The sequence below is a fragment of the Rhinolophus hipposideros genome (genome assembly GCF_964194185.1).
Source record: "Rhinolophus hipposideros genome assembly, chromosome: X".
Classification (NCBI taxonomy): domain Eukaryota; kingdom Metazoa; phylum Chordata; class Mammalia; order Chiroptera; family Rhinolophidae; genus Rhinolophus; species Rhinolophus hipposideros.
The window spans coordinates 124,268,319-124,283,521 of NC_138046.1; the positions used below are offsets into that span (position 1 = coordinate 124,268,319).

The window sequence follows — 15,203 nt, forward strand, 5'->3', positions numbered from 1 at the left end:
AGAGACAATCACCAGGAGAGGGGCTATGATTATGATGCAGTGCGTGTCCTTGCCTGAGCCAAACTCCAGGGGAAGGGGCCCTGATTATGATGCAGGGGCGTGTCCTTGCCTGAGCCAATCACCAGCGGAAGGGGCCCTGATTATGATGCAGGGGCGTGTCCTTGGCTGAGCCAATCACCAAGGGAAGGGACCCTGATTATGATGCATGGGCGTGTCCTTATCTGAGCCAATCATCTGGGGAGGGGCCCTGATTATGATGCAGCGCATGTCCTTGCCTGAGCCAATCACCAGGGGAAGGGGCCCTGATTATGATTCAGGGGCGTGTCCTTGCCTGAGCCAATCACAAGGGGAAGGAGCCCTGATTATGATGCAGGGGCGTTTCCTTACCTGAGCCAAAACCAGGAGAGGGGCCCTGATTATGATGCAGCGCGTGTCCTTGCCTGAGCCAATCACCAGGGTGAGGGACCCAGATTATGATTCAGGGGCGTGTCCTTGCTAGAGCCAATCACCAGGGAAAGCAGCCACTGATTATGATGCAGGGGCGTGTCGTTCCCTGAGCCAATCACTAAGAGAAGGGGCCCTGATTATGATGCAGAGGTGTGTCCTTACCTGAGCCAATCACCAGGGGAAGGAGCCCTGATTATGATGCAGGCGCTTGGCCTGGCCTGAGCCAATCACCAGCGGAAGGGGCCCTGATTATGATGCAGGGGCGTGTCCTTATCTGTACCAATCACCAGGGGAGGGGCTCTGATTATGATGCAGCGCGTGATCTTGCCTGAGCCAATCACCAGAAAAGCAGCCCTTGATTATGATGTATGGGAGGATCCTAACCTGAGCCAATCACCAGGAGAGGGGCTCTGATTATGATGCAGCACGTGTCCTTGCCTGAGCCAATGACCAATGGAATGTGGCTTGATTATGATGCTGGGGCGTGTCCTTACTTGAGCCAATCACCAGGAGAGGGGCTATGATTATGATGCAGTGCGTGTCCTTTCCTGAGCCAATCAACAGAGGAAGGGGCCCTGATTATGATGCATGGGTGTGTTCTTTCTGAGCCAATCACCCAAAGAGGTGCTCTGATTATGATGCAGCGCGAGTTCTTGCCTGAGCCAATCACCAAAGAAGAACCCTGATTATGAAACAGCGCCTGTCCTTGCCTGAGCCAATCACCAAGTGAAGGGACCCAGATTATGATTCAGGGTCTTGTCCTCGCCTGAGCCAATCACCAAGGGAAGGGGCCATGATTATTATGCAGGGGCGTGTTTTTGCCTGAACCAATCACCAGGGAAGGATCCCTGATTATGATGCAGGGGCGTGTCCTTACTTGAGCCAATCACCAGGAGAGGGGCTATGATTATGATGCAGTGCGTGTCCTTTCCTGAGCCAATCACCAGAGGAAGGGGCCGTGATTATGATGCAGGGGTGTGTCCTTTCTGAGCCAATCACCCAAGAGGTGCTCTGATTATAAAACAGCGCCTGTCCTTGCCTGAGCCAATCACCAGGGGAAGGGGCCCTGAATATGATGCTGGGGCGTGTCCTTGCCTGAGCCAATCACAAGGGGAAGGAGCCCTGATTATGATGCAGGGGCATTTCCTTACCTGAGCCAAAACCAGGAGAGGGGCCCTGATTTTGATGCAGCGCGTGTCCTTGCTTGAGCCAATCACCAGGGGACGGGCCCTGATTATGATGCAGCACGTGTCCTTGCCTGAGCCAATAACCAGGGAAAGCAGCCACTGATTATGATGCAGGGTTGTGTCTTCCCTGAGCCAATCACTAAGAGAAGGGGCCCTGATTATGATGCAGGGGCGTGTCTTGTTGAGCCAATCACAATGGGAGGGGCCCTGATTATGATGCAGGGAGTTGTCCTTGCCTGAGTCAATCACAAGGGAAGGGCCCCTGATTATGATGCTGGGGCGTATCCTTACCTGAGCCAATCACCAGGAGACGGCCTATGATTATGATGCAGCGCGTGTCCTTGCCTGAGCCAATCACCAGAAAATCACCCCCTGATTATGATGTATGGGGGGGGTCCTAACCTGAGCCAATCACCAGGAAAAGGGGCTCTGATTATGATGCAGCACGTATCCTTGCCTGAGCCAATGACCAATGGAATGTGGCTTGATTATGATGCAGGGGCGTGTCCTGGTATGAGCCAATCAGCAGGGGAAGCGACTCTGATTATCATGCACGGGCGTGTCCTTACCTGAGCCAATCACCTGGAGAGGAGCTCTGATTATGATGCAGTGCGTGTCCTTGCCTGAGCCAATCACCAGGGGAAGGGGCCGTGATTATGATGCAGGGGAGTGTACTTGCCTGAGCCAATCACCAGGAAAAGCAGCCCCTGATTATGATGCAGGGGCGTGTCCTTGCTTGAGCCAATCACCAGGGGACGGGCCGTGATTATGATGCAGCGCGTGTCCTCGCCTGAGCCAATCACCAGGAGAGGGGCTCTGATTATGAGGCAGCACGTGTCCTTGAATGAGCCAATGACTGATTATGATGCAGGGGCGTGTCCCTGCTTGAGCCAATCATCAGTGGAAGGGGCCCAGATTATGATGCAGGGGCGTTTCCTTATCTGAGCCAATCACCAGGGTAGGGCCTCTGATTATGCTGCAGCGCGTGATCTTACCTGAGCCAATCACCAGGAAAAGCAGCCCCTGATTATGATGCATGGGCGTGTGGAAACCTGAGCCAATCACCAGGAGAGGGGCTCTGATTATGATGCAGCACGTGTCCTTGCGTGAGCCAATGACCAATGGAATGTAGCTTGATTATGATGCAGGGGCGTGTCCTGGTTTGAGCCAATCAGCAGGGGAAGTTACTCTGATTATGATGCATGGGCGTGTTTTTACCTGAGCCAATCACCAGGAGAGGAGCTCTGATTATGATGCAGCGCGTGTGCTCCCCTGAGCCAATCACCAGGGGATGGGGCCCTGATTACGATGCTGGGGTGTGTCCTTGCCTAAGACAATCACCAAGGGAAGGAGACCTGATTATGATGCAGGGCGTTTCCTTACCTGAGCCAACACCAGGGGAGGGGCCCTGATTATGATGCAGCGCGTGTTTTTGCCTGAGCCAATCACCAGGGAAAGGGGCCATGATTATGATGCAGGGGCGTGTTTTTGCCTGAGCCAATCAACGGGGGAAGGATCCCTGATTATGATGCAGGGGCGTGTCCTTGGCTGAGCCAATCACCAACAGAAGGGGCCCAGATTATGATGCAGGGGCGTGTCCTAACCTGAGCCAATCACCAGGAGAGGTGCTCTGATTTTGATGCAGCTCATGTCCTTGCCTGAGCCAATCATTAGGGGAAAGGCCCCTGATTGTGATGCAGGGGCCTCTCCTTTCCTGAGCCAATCACCCCAGGAAGGGGCCCTGATTATGATACAGGGGCGTGTCCTTACTTGAGCAAATCACCAGGAGAGGGGCTATGATTATGATGCAGTTCGTGTCCTTTCCTGAGCCAATCACCAGGGGAAGGGTCCCTGATTATGATGCAGGGGTGTGTCCTTTCTGAGCCAAAAACCAAAAGAGGGGCTCTGATTATCATGCCGCGCGTGTCCTTGCCTGAGCCAATCACCAGGGGAGGGGCTCTGATTATGATGCAGCCCGTGATCTTGCCTGAGCCAATCACCAGAAAATCAGCCCCTGATTATGATGTATGGGGGGGGTCCTAACCTGAGCCAATCACCAGGAGAGGGGCTCTGATTATGATGCAGCACGTGTCCTTGCCTGAGCCAATGACCAATGGAATGTGGCTTGATTATGATGCAGGGGCGTGTCCTGGTTTGAGCCAATCAGCAGGGGAAGTTACTCTGATTATGATGCACGGGCGTGTTTTTACCTGATCCAATCACCAGGAGAGGAGCTCTGATTATGATGCAGCGCGTGTGCTCGCCTGAGCCAATCAGCAGGAGAAGGGGCCCTGATTATGATGCAGGGGTGTGTGGTTGCCTGAGACAATCAGCAGGGGAAGCGGCTCTGATTATGATGCAGCGCGTGTCCCTGCCTGAGCCAATCACCAAGAAAAGGGGCCCTGATTTTGATGCAGGGCCGAGTTTTTGCCTGAGCCAATCAACAGGGGAAGGATCCCTGATTATGATGCAGGGGCGTGTCCTTGGCTGAGCCAATCACCAACAGAAGGGGCCCTGATTATGATGCAGGGGCGTGTCCTTGCCTGAGCCAATCAGCAGGGGAAGGGGCTTTTATTATGATGCATGTGTGTGTCCTAACCTGAGCCAATCACCAGGAGAGGTGCTCTGATTTTGATGCAGCTCATTTCCTTGCCTGAGCCAATCATTAGGGGAACGGCCCCAGATTGTGATGCAGGGGCCTCTCCTTTCCTGAGCCAATCACCGGGGGAAGGGGCCCTGATTATGATACAGGGGCGTGTCCTTACTTGAGCCAATCACCAGGAGAGGGGCTATGATTATGATGCAGTGCGTGTCCTTTCCTGAGCCAATCAGCAGGGGAAGGGGCCCTGATTATGATGCAGGGGTGTGTCCTTTCTGAGCCAAACACTAAAAGAGGGGCTTTGATTATGATGCAGCGCGAGTCCTTGCCTGAGCCAATCACCAAGGAGGAGCCCTGATTCTGAAACAGCGCCTGTCCTTGCCTGAGCCAATCACCAAATGAAGGGACCCAGGTTATGATTCAGGGGTGTGTCCTTGCTTGAGCCAATCACCAGGGGAAGAGGCCCAGATTATGATCCAGGGGCGTGTCCTTATCTGAGCCAATCACCAGGGGAGTGGCTTCGATTATGATGCAGCCCGTGTCCTCGCCTGAACCAATCACCAGGAGGGGCCCTGATTTTGATACAGCGCCTGTCCTTGCCTGAGCCAATCACCAAGTGAAGGGACCCAGATTATGATTCAGGGGCGTGTCCTTGCTTGAGCCAATCACCAGGGGAAGAGGCTCAGATTATGATGTAGGGGCGTGTCCTTGGCTGAGCCAATCACCAACAAAAGGGGCCCTGATTATGATGCAGGGGCGTGTTGTTACTTGACTTAATCACTAGGGAAGGGGCCCTGATTATGATTCAGCGCGTGTTTTTGCCTGAGCTAATCACCAGGGGACGGCTCTGATTATGATGCAGGGGCGTATCCTTGCCTCAGCCAATCACCAGGGGAAGGGGCCCTGATTATGATTTGGGAGCGTGTCGTTGCCTGAGCCAATCACCAGGGGAAAAAGCCCTGATTATGATTCAGGGGCGTGTCCTTACCTGAGTCAATCACCAGGGATGGGCCCTAATTATGATGCAGCGCTTGTCCTTTCCTGAGCCAATCACCAGGGGAAGGGCTATGATTATGATGCAGTGCGTGTCCTTGCCTGAGCCAATCACCAGCGGAAGGGGCCCTGATTATGATGCAGGGGCGTGTCCTTGGCTGAGCCAATCACCAAGGGAAGGGACCCTGATTATGATGCATGGGCGTGTCCTTACCTGAGCCAATGATCTGTGGAGGGGCCCTGATTATGATGCAGCGCCTGTCCTTGCCTTAGCCAATCACCAGGGGAATGGGCCTTGATTATTATGCTGGGGCGTGTCCTTGCCTGCGCCAATCACAAGGGAAGGAGCCCTGATTATGATGCAGGGGCGTTTCCTTACCTGAGCCAAAACCAGGAGAGGGGCCCTCATTATGATGCAGCGCGTGTCTTTGCCTGAGCCAATCACCAGGGTGAGGGACCCAGATTATGATTCAGGGGCGTTTCCTTGCTTGGGCCAATCAACAGGGGAGGGGCCCTGATTATGATGCAGCGCGTGTCCTTGCCTGAGCCAATCACCAGGGAAAGCAGCCACTGATTATGATGCAGGGGCGTGTCGTTCCCTGAGCCAATCACCAAGAGAAGGGGCCCTGATTATGATGAAGGCGCTTGTCCTGGCCTGAGCCAATCACCAGCGGAAGGGGCCCTGATTATGATGCAGGGGCGTGTCCTTACCTGAGACAATCACCAAGGGAAGGGGCCATGATTATTATGCAGGGGCGTGTTTTTTCTGAACCAATCACCAGGGAAGGATCCCTGATTATGATGCAGGGGCGTGTCCTTGGCTTAGCCAATCACAAACAGAAGGGGCCCTGATTATGATTCAGGGGCGTGTCCTTACCTGAGCCAATCACCAGGGGAGGGGCTCCGATTATGATGCAGCGCGTGATCTTGCCTAAGCCAATCACCAGGAAAAGCAGCCCCTGATTATGATGAATGGGCGTTTCCTAACCTGAGCCAATCACCAGGAGAGGTGCTCTGATTATGAGGCAGCACGTGTCCTTGCATGAGCCAATGACCAATGGAAGGGGGACTGATTATGATGCAGGGGTGTGTCCTGGCCTGAGCCAATCAGCAGGGGTGCGAATCTGATTATGATGCACGGGCGTGTCCTTGCCTGAGCCAATCACTAGGGGAAGGGGCCCTGATTATGATGCAGGGGCGTTTTCTTGGCTGAGCCAATCACCAATGGAAGGGGCCCTGATTATGATGTAGGGGCGGGTCCTTACCTGAGCCAATCACCAGGGGAAGGAGCCCTGATTATGATGCAGGCGCTTGTCCTGGCCTGAGCCAATCACCAGCGGATGGGGCCCTGATTATGATGCAGTGGCGTGTCCTTATCTGAGCCAATCACCAGGGGAGGGGCTCTGATTATGATGCAGCGCGTGATCTTGCCTGAGCCAATCACCAGAAAAGCAGCCCTTGATTATGATGTATGGGAGGATCCTAACCTGAGCCAATCACCAGGAGAGGGGCTCTGATTATGATGCAGCACGTGTCCTTGCCTGAGCCAATGACCAATGGAATGTGGCTTGATTATGATGCAGGGGCGTGTCCTGGCCTGAGCCAATCAGCAGGGGAAGGAGCCCTGATTATGATGCAGGGGCATGTCCTAACGTGAGCCAATCACCAGGAGAGCGGCTCCGATTATGATGCAGCGTGTGTCCTCGCCTAAGCCAATCACCAAGGGAAGGGGCCCTGTTTATGATGCAGCGCGTGTTCTTGCCTGAGCCAATCATTAGGGAAAGGGGCCCTGATTATGATGCAGGGGTGTGTCCTTGCCTGAGCGAATCAGCTGGGGAAGAGGCTCTGATTATGATGCATAGACATGTCCTAACCTAAGCCAATCACCAGGAGAGTGGCTCCGATTATGATGCAGCGCTTGTCCTCGCCTGAGCCAATCACCAAGGGAAGGGGCCATGATTATTATGCAGGGGCGTGTTTTTGCCTGAACCAATCACCAGGGAAGGATCCCTGATTATGATGCAGGGGCGTGTCCTTGGCTTAGCCAATCCCGAACAGAAGGGGCCCTGATTATGATTCAGGGGCGTGTCCTTACCTGAGCCAATCACCAGGGGAGGGGCTCTGATTATGATGCAGCGCGTGATCTTGCCTAAGCCAATCACCAGGAAAAGCAGCCCCTGATTATGATGAATGGGCGTTTGCTAACCTGAGCCAATCACCAGGAGAGGTGCTCTGATTATGAGGCAGCACGTGTCCTTGCATGAGCCAATGACCAATGGAAGGGGGCCTGATTATGATGCAGGGGTGTGTCCTGGCCTGAGCCAAGCAGCAGGGGTGCGAATCTGATTATGATGCACGGGCGTGTCCTTACTTGAGCCAATCACCAGGGGAAGGACCCCTGATTATGATGCAGGGGCGTTTCCTTGGCTGAGCCAATCACCAACAAAAGGGGCCCTGATTATGATGCAGGGGCGTGTTGTTACTTGACTTAATCACTAAAGAAGGGGCCCTGATTATGATACAGCGTGTGTTTTTGCCTGAGCCAATCACCAGGGGAAGGGGCCCTGATTATGATGCGGGACCGTGTCGTTGCCTGAGCCAATCACCAGGGTAAAAAGCCCTGATTATGAATCAGGGGCGTGTCCTTACCTGAGCCAATCACCAGGGATGGGCCCTAATTATGATGCAGCGCTTGTCCTTTCCTGAACCAATCACCAGGGGAAGGGACCCTGATTATGATTCAGGGGCGTGTCTTGTTCAGCCAATCACCAGGGGATGGGCCCTGATTATGATGCAGCGCGTGTTTTTCCTGAGCCAATCACCAGGGGAAGGCCCTGATTATGTTGCAGGGGCGTGTCCTTGTCTGAGCCAATCACAAGGGTGAGGGGCCTTGATTAGGGTTCAGGGGCGTGTCCTTACCTGAGACAATCACCAGGAGAGGGGCTATGATTATGATGCAGTGCGTGTCCTTGCCTGAGCCAAACTCCAGGGGAAGGGGTCCTGATTATGATGCAGGGGCGTGTCCTTGCCTGAGCCAATCACCAGCGGAAGGGGCCCTGATTATGATGCAGGGGCGTGTCCTTGGCTGAGCCAATCACCAAGGGAAGGGGCCCTGATTATGATGCAGGGGCGTGTTTTTGCCTGAAACAATCACCAGGGAAGGATCCCTGATTATGATGCAGGGGCGTATCCTTGGCTTAGCCAATCACGAACAGAAGGGGCCCTGATTATGATTCAGGGGCGTGTCCTTGCTTGAGCCAATCACCAGCTGAAGGGGCCCTGATTATGATGCAGGGGCGTGTCCTTACTTGAGCCAATCACCAGGGGAAGGATACCTGATTATGATGCAGGGGCGTGTCCTTGGCTGAGCCAATCACCAACAAAAGGGGCCCTGATTATGATGCAGGGGCGTGTTGTTACTTGACTTAATCACTAGGGAAGGGGCCCTGATTATGATTCAGCGCGTGTTTTTGCCTGAGCTAATCACCAGGGGACGGCTCTGATTATGATGCAGGGGCGTGTCCTGGCCTGAGCCAATCAGCAGGGGAAGGAGCCCTGATTATGATGCAGGGGCGTGTCCTTGCCTGAGCCAATCACCAGGAGAGCGGCTCCGATTATGATGCAGCGTGTGTCCTCGCCTGAGCCAATCACCAAGGGAAGAGGCCCTGTTTATGATGCATGGGCGTGTCCTTCCCTGAGCCAATCACCAGGGGAAGGGGCCCTATTATGATCTATGGTGTTGTCCTTGCCTGAGCCAATCACCAGGAAATGCAGCCACTGATTATGATGCAGGGGCGTGTCCTTGCTTGAACCAATCACCAGGGGACGGGCCATGATTATGATGCAGCGCGTGTCCTTGCCTGAGCCAATAATTAGGGGAAAGGGCACTGATAATGATGCAGGAGCCTGTCCTTGCCTTAGCCAATCAGCAGGGAAACGGGCACTTATTATGTTGCATGGGCGTGTCCTAACCTGAGCCAATCACCAGGAGAGGTTCTCTGATTATGATGCAGCGCATGTTTTTGCCTGAGCCAATCATTAGGGGAAGGGGCCCTGATTATGATGTAGGGGCGTGTCCTTGCCTGAGCGAATCAGCAACGGAAGAGGCCTTGATTATGATGCAGGGGCGTGTCCTTACCTGAGCCAATCACTAGGGGAGAAGCCCTGATTATGATGCAGTGCGTGTTTTTGCCTGAGCCAATCACCAGGGGAAGCGGCTCTGATTATGATGCAGGGGCGTGTCCTTATCTGAGCCAATAACCAGGGGAGGGGCTCTGATTATGATGCAGCGCGTGATCTTGCCTGAGCCAATCACCAGAAAAGCAGCCCCTGATTATGATGTATGGACGGTTCCTAACCTGAGCCAATCACCAGGATAGGGGCTCTGATTATGATGCAGCACGTGTCCTTGCCTGAGCCAATGACCAATGGAAGGTGGCTTGATTATGATGCAGGGGCGTGTCCTGGTTTGAGCCAATCAGCAGGGGAAGTGACTCTGATTATGATGCACGGGCGTGTTTTTATCTAAGCCAATCACCAGGAGAGGAGCTCTGATTATGATGCAGTGCATGTCCTCGCCTGAGCCAATCACCAGGGGAAGGGGCCCTGATTATGATGCTGGGGCGTGTTTGCCTGCGCCAATCAGCAGGGGAAGCGGCTCTGATTATGATGCATGGGCGTTTCCTAACCTGAGCCAATCACCAGGAGAGGGGCTCCGATTATGATGCAGCGCGTGTCCTCGCCTGAGCCAATCACCAAGGGGAGAGGTTTTGATTATGATGCAGGGGCGTGTCCTTACCTGAGCCAATCACCAGGAGAGGGGCTATGATTATGATGCAGTGCGTGTCCTTTCCTGAGCCAATCACCAGGGGAAGGGGCCCTGATTATGATGCAGGGGCGTGTCATTCCTGAGCCAATCACCAAATGAGGGGCTCTGATTATGATGTAGCGGGTGTCCTTGCCTGAGACAATCACTAAGGAGGGGCCTGATTATGAAACAGCGCCTGTCCTTGCCTGAGCCAATCACCAAGGGAAGGGACCCAGATTATGATTCAGGGGCGTGTCCTTGTTTGAGCCATCACCAGGGAAAGTAGCCTTTGATTATTATGCAGGGGTGTGTCCTTGCCTGAGTCAATCACCAGGGGAGGGGCCCTGATTATGATGCAGCGCGTGTCCTTGCCTGAGCCAATCATTAGGGAAAGGGGCCCTGATTATGATGCAGGGGCGTGTCCTTGCCTGAGCCAATCCTCAACAGAAGGGTCCCTGATTATGATGCAGCGCGTGTCCTTTCCTGAGCCAATCACCAGGGGAAGGGGCACTGATTATGATGCAGCGCGTGTTTTTGCCTGAGCCAATCATTAGGGAAAGGGGCCCTGATTATGATGCAGGGGCGTGTCCTTGGCTGAGCCAATCACCAACAGAAGGTTCCCTGATTATGATGCAGAGGCGTGTCCTTACCTGAGCCAATCACCAGGGGAATGGGCCCTGATTATGATCTATGGTGGTGTCCTTGCCTGAGCCAATCACCAGGGGAGGGACCTTGATTATGATGCAGGGCGTGTCCTTGCCTGAGCCAGTCTCCAGGGGAAGGGTCCCTGATTATGGTGCAGGGGCGGGTGTTTGCCTGAGCTAATCACCAGGGGATGGGGACCTGATTATGATGCAGGGGCGTGTCCTTTCCTGAACCTATCACCAGGGGAAGGGGCCCTGATTATGATCTATGGTGGTGTCCTTGCCTGAGCCAATCACCAGGGGAGGGACCTTGATTATGATGCAGGGCGTGTCCTTGCCTGAGCCAGTCTCCAGGGGAAGGGTCCCTGATTATGGTGCAGGGGCGGGTGTTTGCCTGAGCTAATCACCAGGGGATGGGGACCTGATTATGATGCAGGGGCGTGTCCTTTCCTGAACCTATCACCAGGGGAAGGGGCCCTGATTATGATCTATGGTGGTGTCCTTGCCTGAGCCAATCAGCAGGAAAAGCAGCCCCTGATTATGATGCAGGGGCGTGTCCTTGCTTGAACCAATCACCAGGGGAGGGGCCATGATTATGATGCAGCGCGTGTCCTTGCCTGAGCCAATAATTAGGGGAAAGGGCCCTTGATGCAGGTGCGTGTCCTTGCCTTAGCCAATCAGCAGGGGAAGGGGCTCTTATTATGTTGCATGGGCGTTTCCTAACCTGAGCCAATCACCAGGAGAGGGGCTCTGATTATGATGCAGCGCATGTCCTTGCCTGATCCAATCATTAGAGGTAGGGGCCCTGTTTATGATGTAGGGGCGTGTCCTTGCCTGAGCCAATCAGCAGGGGAAGAGGCCTTGATTATGATGCAGGGGCGTGTCCTTACTAGATCCAATCACCAGGAGAGGGGCTGTGATTATGATGCAGCGCGTGTCCTTGCCTGAGCCAATCACCAGGGGAGAAGCCCTGATTATGATGCAGTGCGTGTTTTTGCCTGAGCCAATCACCAGGGGAAGCGGCTCTGATTATGATGCAGGGGCGTGTCCTTGCATGAGCCAATTATCAGGGGAAGGGGCCTGATTATGATGCAGGGGCGTGTCCTTGCCTGAGCCAATCACCAGGGAAATTAGCCTTTGATTATTATGCAGGGGTGTGTCCTTGCCTGAGCCAATCACCAGGGGAGGGGCCCTGATTATGATGCAGGGGCGTTGTCTTGCCTGAGCCAATCACCAGGGGAAGGGTCCCTGATTATGGGGCAGGGGCGTGTCCTTGCCTGAGCCAATCACTAGGGAAAGCAGCCCCTGATTATGATGCATGGGCGTGTCCTTTCTTGGGTCAGTCACTAGGGGTGTGTCTGCTGAACCAGTTATCAGGGGATGTAGCCTCTGATAGAGGCCCAGGGGCTTGTTTTTGACCTGATTATGGTTTAGGTGTGTCTTTGGCTTGGCTCATCCAGCAGCTGAGAGTGGAGGACTGACCCATGGCTTGAAAGCTGAGGCATAACTGACCTGAATCACCCTCACATCAGCAGCCTAATTTTAAATGGTTTGGAAGCCTCTTTCCGCGCATTTCCTGGTGGAATAACTTTTAACCAGTATATTCTGTGCCACTGACTGTGTGACTTAATAGTGATATGTAAACTGTCAATCAGCCAAGGGTTTAATTATCGTCAGAAAATAGAGATATTTTAAATTATGAAGGAAAACAACTCGGGCAGAAAACAGGATATTTATTCTGTTTATAAACTAAACCAGAGAGACCTCTGGTCTCCAGCGATGAGCGGCATGAAGGATGCAGAGCAATCTCTGATGTCCCTTTACTTCAGCCCCTTCTTTCCTAAAACCTCGAGGTAGTGGAGAAGTCCTCCAGGATGGGAAGTTACTTACAACAAAGACTGAAGACCGACGTTTCCAGGCCCGCCAGTGAAAAGGCCAACTGCAGAGAATGGCTTCCACTTGTTCAGACTCCCCCTTGTGCCCCAAGCCAGCATGAGGGGGCGTCCTTCCTCCTCCTCCCACCTTCTGAGGACTCCAGATGTCCCGTGGCTCATGGCCACATGCCTGCCATCTGCGTGTGTCGTCACACAGCCTTTCCTGGGTTTCTTTGTCGTCTTCTTACATGGGGAGTAGTCATTGGACTTGGGGCCCAGCCTGTTAATCTAAGATGACCTCCTCTCAGAAAACACCCTGTTTCCAAGTCAGGTTACATTCTGAGTTTCATGTGGGCAGGGGTCTTGGAGAGAACACGCTTCAGTTCACTGCACCCCAAACCTGAGGGGGAGTGCTCTGTGTAGGTCTCATTAGCTAGTGGGTTTTAGTGGAAGGTGACAGGGTACATGTAATGAGGTGAGACACGTTTTGCTCTGGGCTCACCTGGGTGTGGGCCTCTGAGAAGTGGGGATGAAAGGAAGTGCCCTCCCCTGCCCAGGTTAATAAAGGAGGGAGGCTGACTGCCTCCAGCACCTTCCAAAACTTCAGGGCGCTGCCTGAGCTAATGTTTTCACTTGTCTTAGCTCGGGCTGCCATACCGAAAACCACAGGCTGGTGGCTTAACAACAGACGTTTATTCCTCGCAGTTCTGGAGGCTGGGTGTCAGCTGGCACGTTCTGGTGAGGGCTCTCTTCCACGATGGCAGACGGCCACCTTCCCACTGTGTGCTCACGTGACGGGGAGAGAGCTGTGGCGTCTCCTCCTCTTTTTGGAAGGGCACCATTATAGAGGTCCCACCCTCGTGACTTCATGTACCCCTTATCTCCTCCCAAAGTATTATCAATTTCCCTCTGCGAGTTCATGTTTAACCCAACCATACCTTACATGGAAGTGTATTGTTTAATATCCAAGGAGTTGTGATTTTCCAAATCCCTTTCAGTTATTTAATTCTGTCGTGATCAGGGAACAGATTTCATATGATGTCAATTATTTTAAGGCATTTTAGAATTGTTTTATAGCTTACGGACTCCTGTATCTTGTTGAATGTTCCACAAGTTCTTGAAGGTGATTTGTATTCTGCTGTGGTTGGGTGAAGGTTTATAGAAATGTCCATTCAGTGCAGTTGCTTGATGGTAATTTTGAAGTCTGCTCTATCCTTACTTATTTTCTGTTTACTTGTTGTAGCAATTACTGAGAGAGGAGTTTGAAACCTCTGTATTTGTCTGTTTCCCCATTCAGTTCTATTACTTTTTGCTTTATGTATTTGGATGTATTAAAGCTCGGTTATTTGAGGCATACACATTTAGAATTATATCTTGTTGATGACTTGTTTGTCATAATGAAACGTCCTTCGTTGTCGCTGATAATAGTCATTGTTCTAAAGCCCACTTGTCATTAATGTGTCTACCCTGAGTCTCTTCTGAGTAGCAGTTACATAATATATAGTTTTCAGTCGTTTTATTTTTAACCTGAGATTTTGTATTTAGAGTAGGTTTCTTGTAGACTATACGAGTTGGGTCTCACTTTTGTTTTGTTTTATTTTTTTGCATTCTGACAATCTCTCACTTGGGTGTATTTATAAAGCTGTTATATAAGGTCTGATAATTCTGTCATCGCTGCATCTCTGTGTCCATTTCTATGGGTCACTTACCCCCCCACCCGTATTGGGTGGTACTTGTCGGCTCCTCTTGCACATATGGTGGTTCTTGATGGGATATGGGACGTTGTGAATTGTACACCGGCCACGTGCTGGATGGCACTTAATTCTGAAAGAGTTTTCACTTTGTCCTGGCATGAACTGCAGATGTGCACCTTGCTTTCAGTCTCTCCAAGGACGGGTCTGTAAGGGGCCAAACACTCTCAGTATCTGTTTGCTTTACTGAATGGTGTTACGCGTTTCAGAAAATGACAGTGCCACACTGTCCTGCAACAATCGGGAAAGCAGGGAGATCCCCTCATGTCGTGATTACGACAGTAATGATTATATGATCATTACGTATATTTGGGATAAACCCTGGCACCTGGCTGGGTTTCGATGTGGGTGTTGGCGTAAGCAGCATAGGGTAAAGGTAGAGCCCCCTGTTCCCTTGGACACATTTCTGCTAAGCAGCCGTCTCTTCACAGGCGGGCACTGTGAGTGACGGTGCGACCCTGTGTTCCCTGCCTCAGTCCCTATGGTGCAGGAGCTGGGGGGGGCGCTCCTTTCACAGGGTGTGTTGGTGCTGTCAAGGAAGGTTAGCTTTCTTCTCTGGCCCCTCCTGAGGTAGTGCTTGCAGCTTGCCTTCATCTGGGAAGGGCACTGCATGACTTCCCTGCCCCAGCAGTGTGAGGAGCGATTGCATTGCCATCTGCTGAGTGCAGAGTTCTCGGAGAATGCCAGAAGCATCGTCCTTGCACACTCATTGCTTCAGAAAAGAAGTCCTGTGCAGGGACACCCCCCGTCGGTGATCACCTTCCCCAGGCGCCTTTGCGGGTCGCAGGGCAGGGCCTCCCGGCCGCTCTGCCTGGTGTCCGTGTCCCCAGGAGGGGACCAGCAAACCAGGCATTGATTCTGTGCCGTGGAACCGCCCTCTGCTACTTTGGGAAATAGCTGC

The 15,203-nt window shown here is 52.8% G+C and overlaps 1 protein-coding gene across 1 annotated transcript in view; it reads left to right on the forward strand.

Annotated features, from left to right (window-relative positions):
- The window catches only part of PUDP (pseudouridine 5'-phosphatase), an 81,158-nt gene that overhangs the window by 45,073 nt on the left and 20,882 nt on the right, over positions 1-15,203 (forward strand). The window lies entirely within an intron of this gene.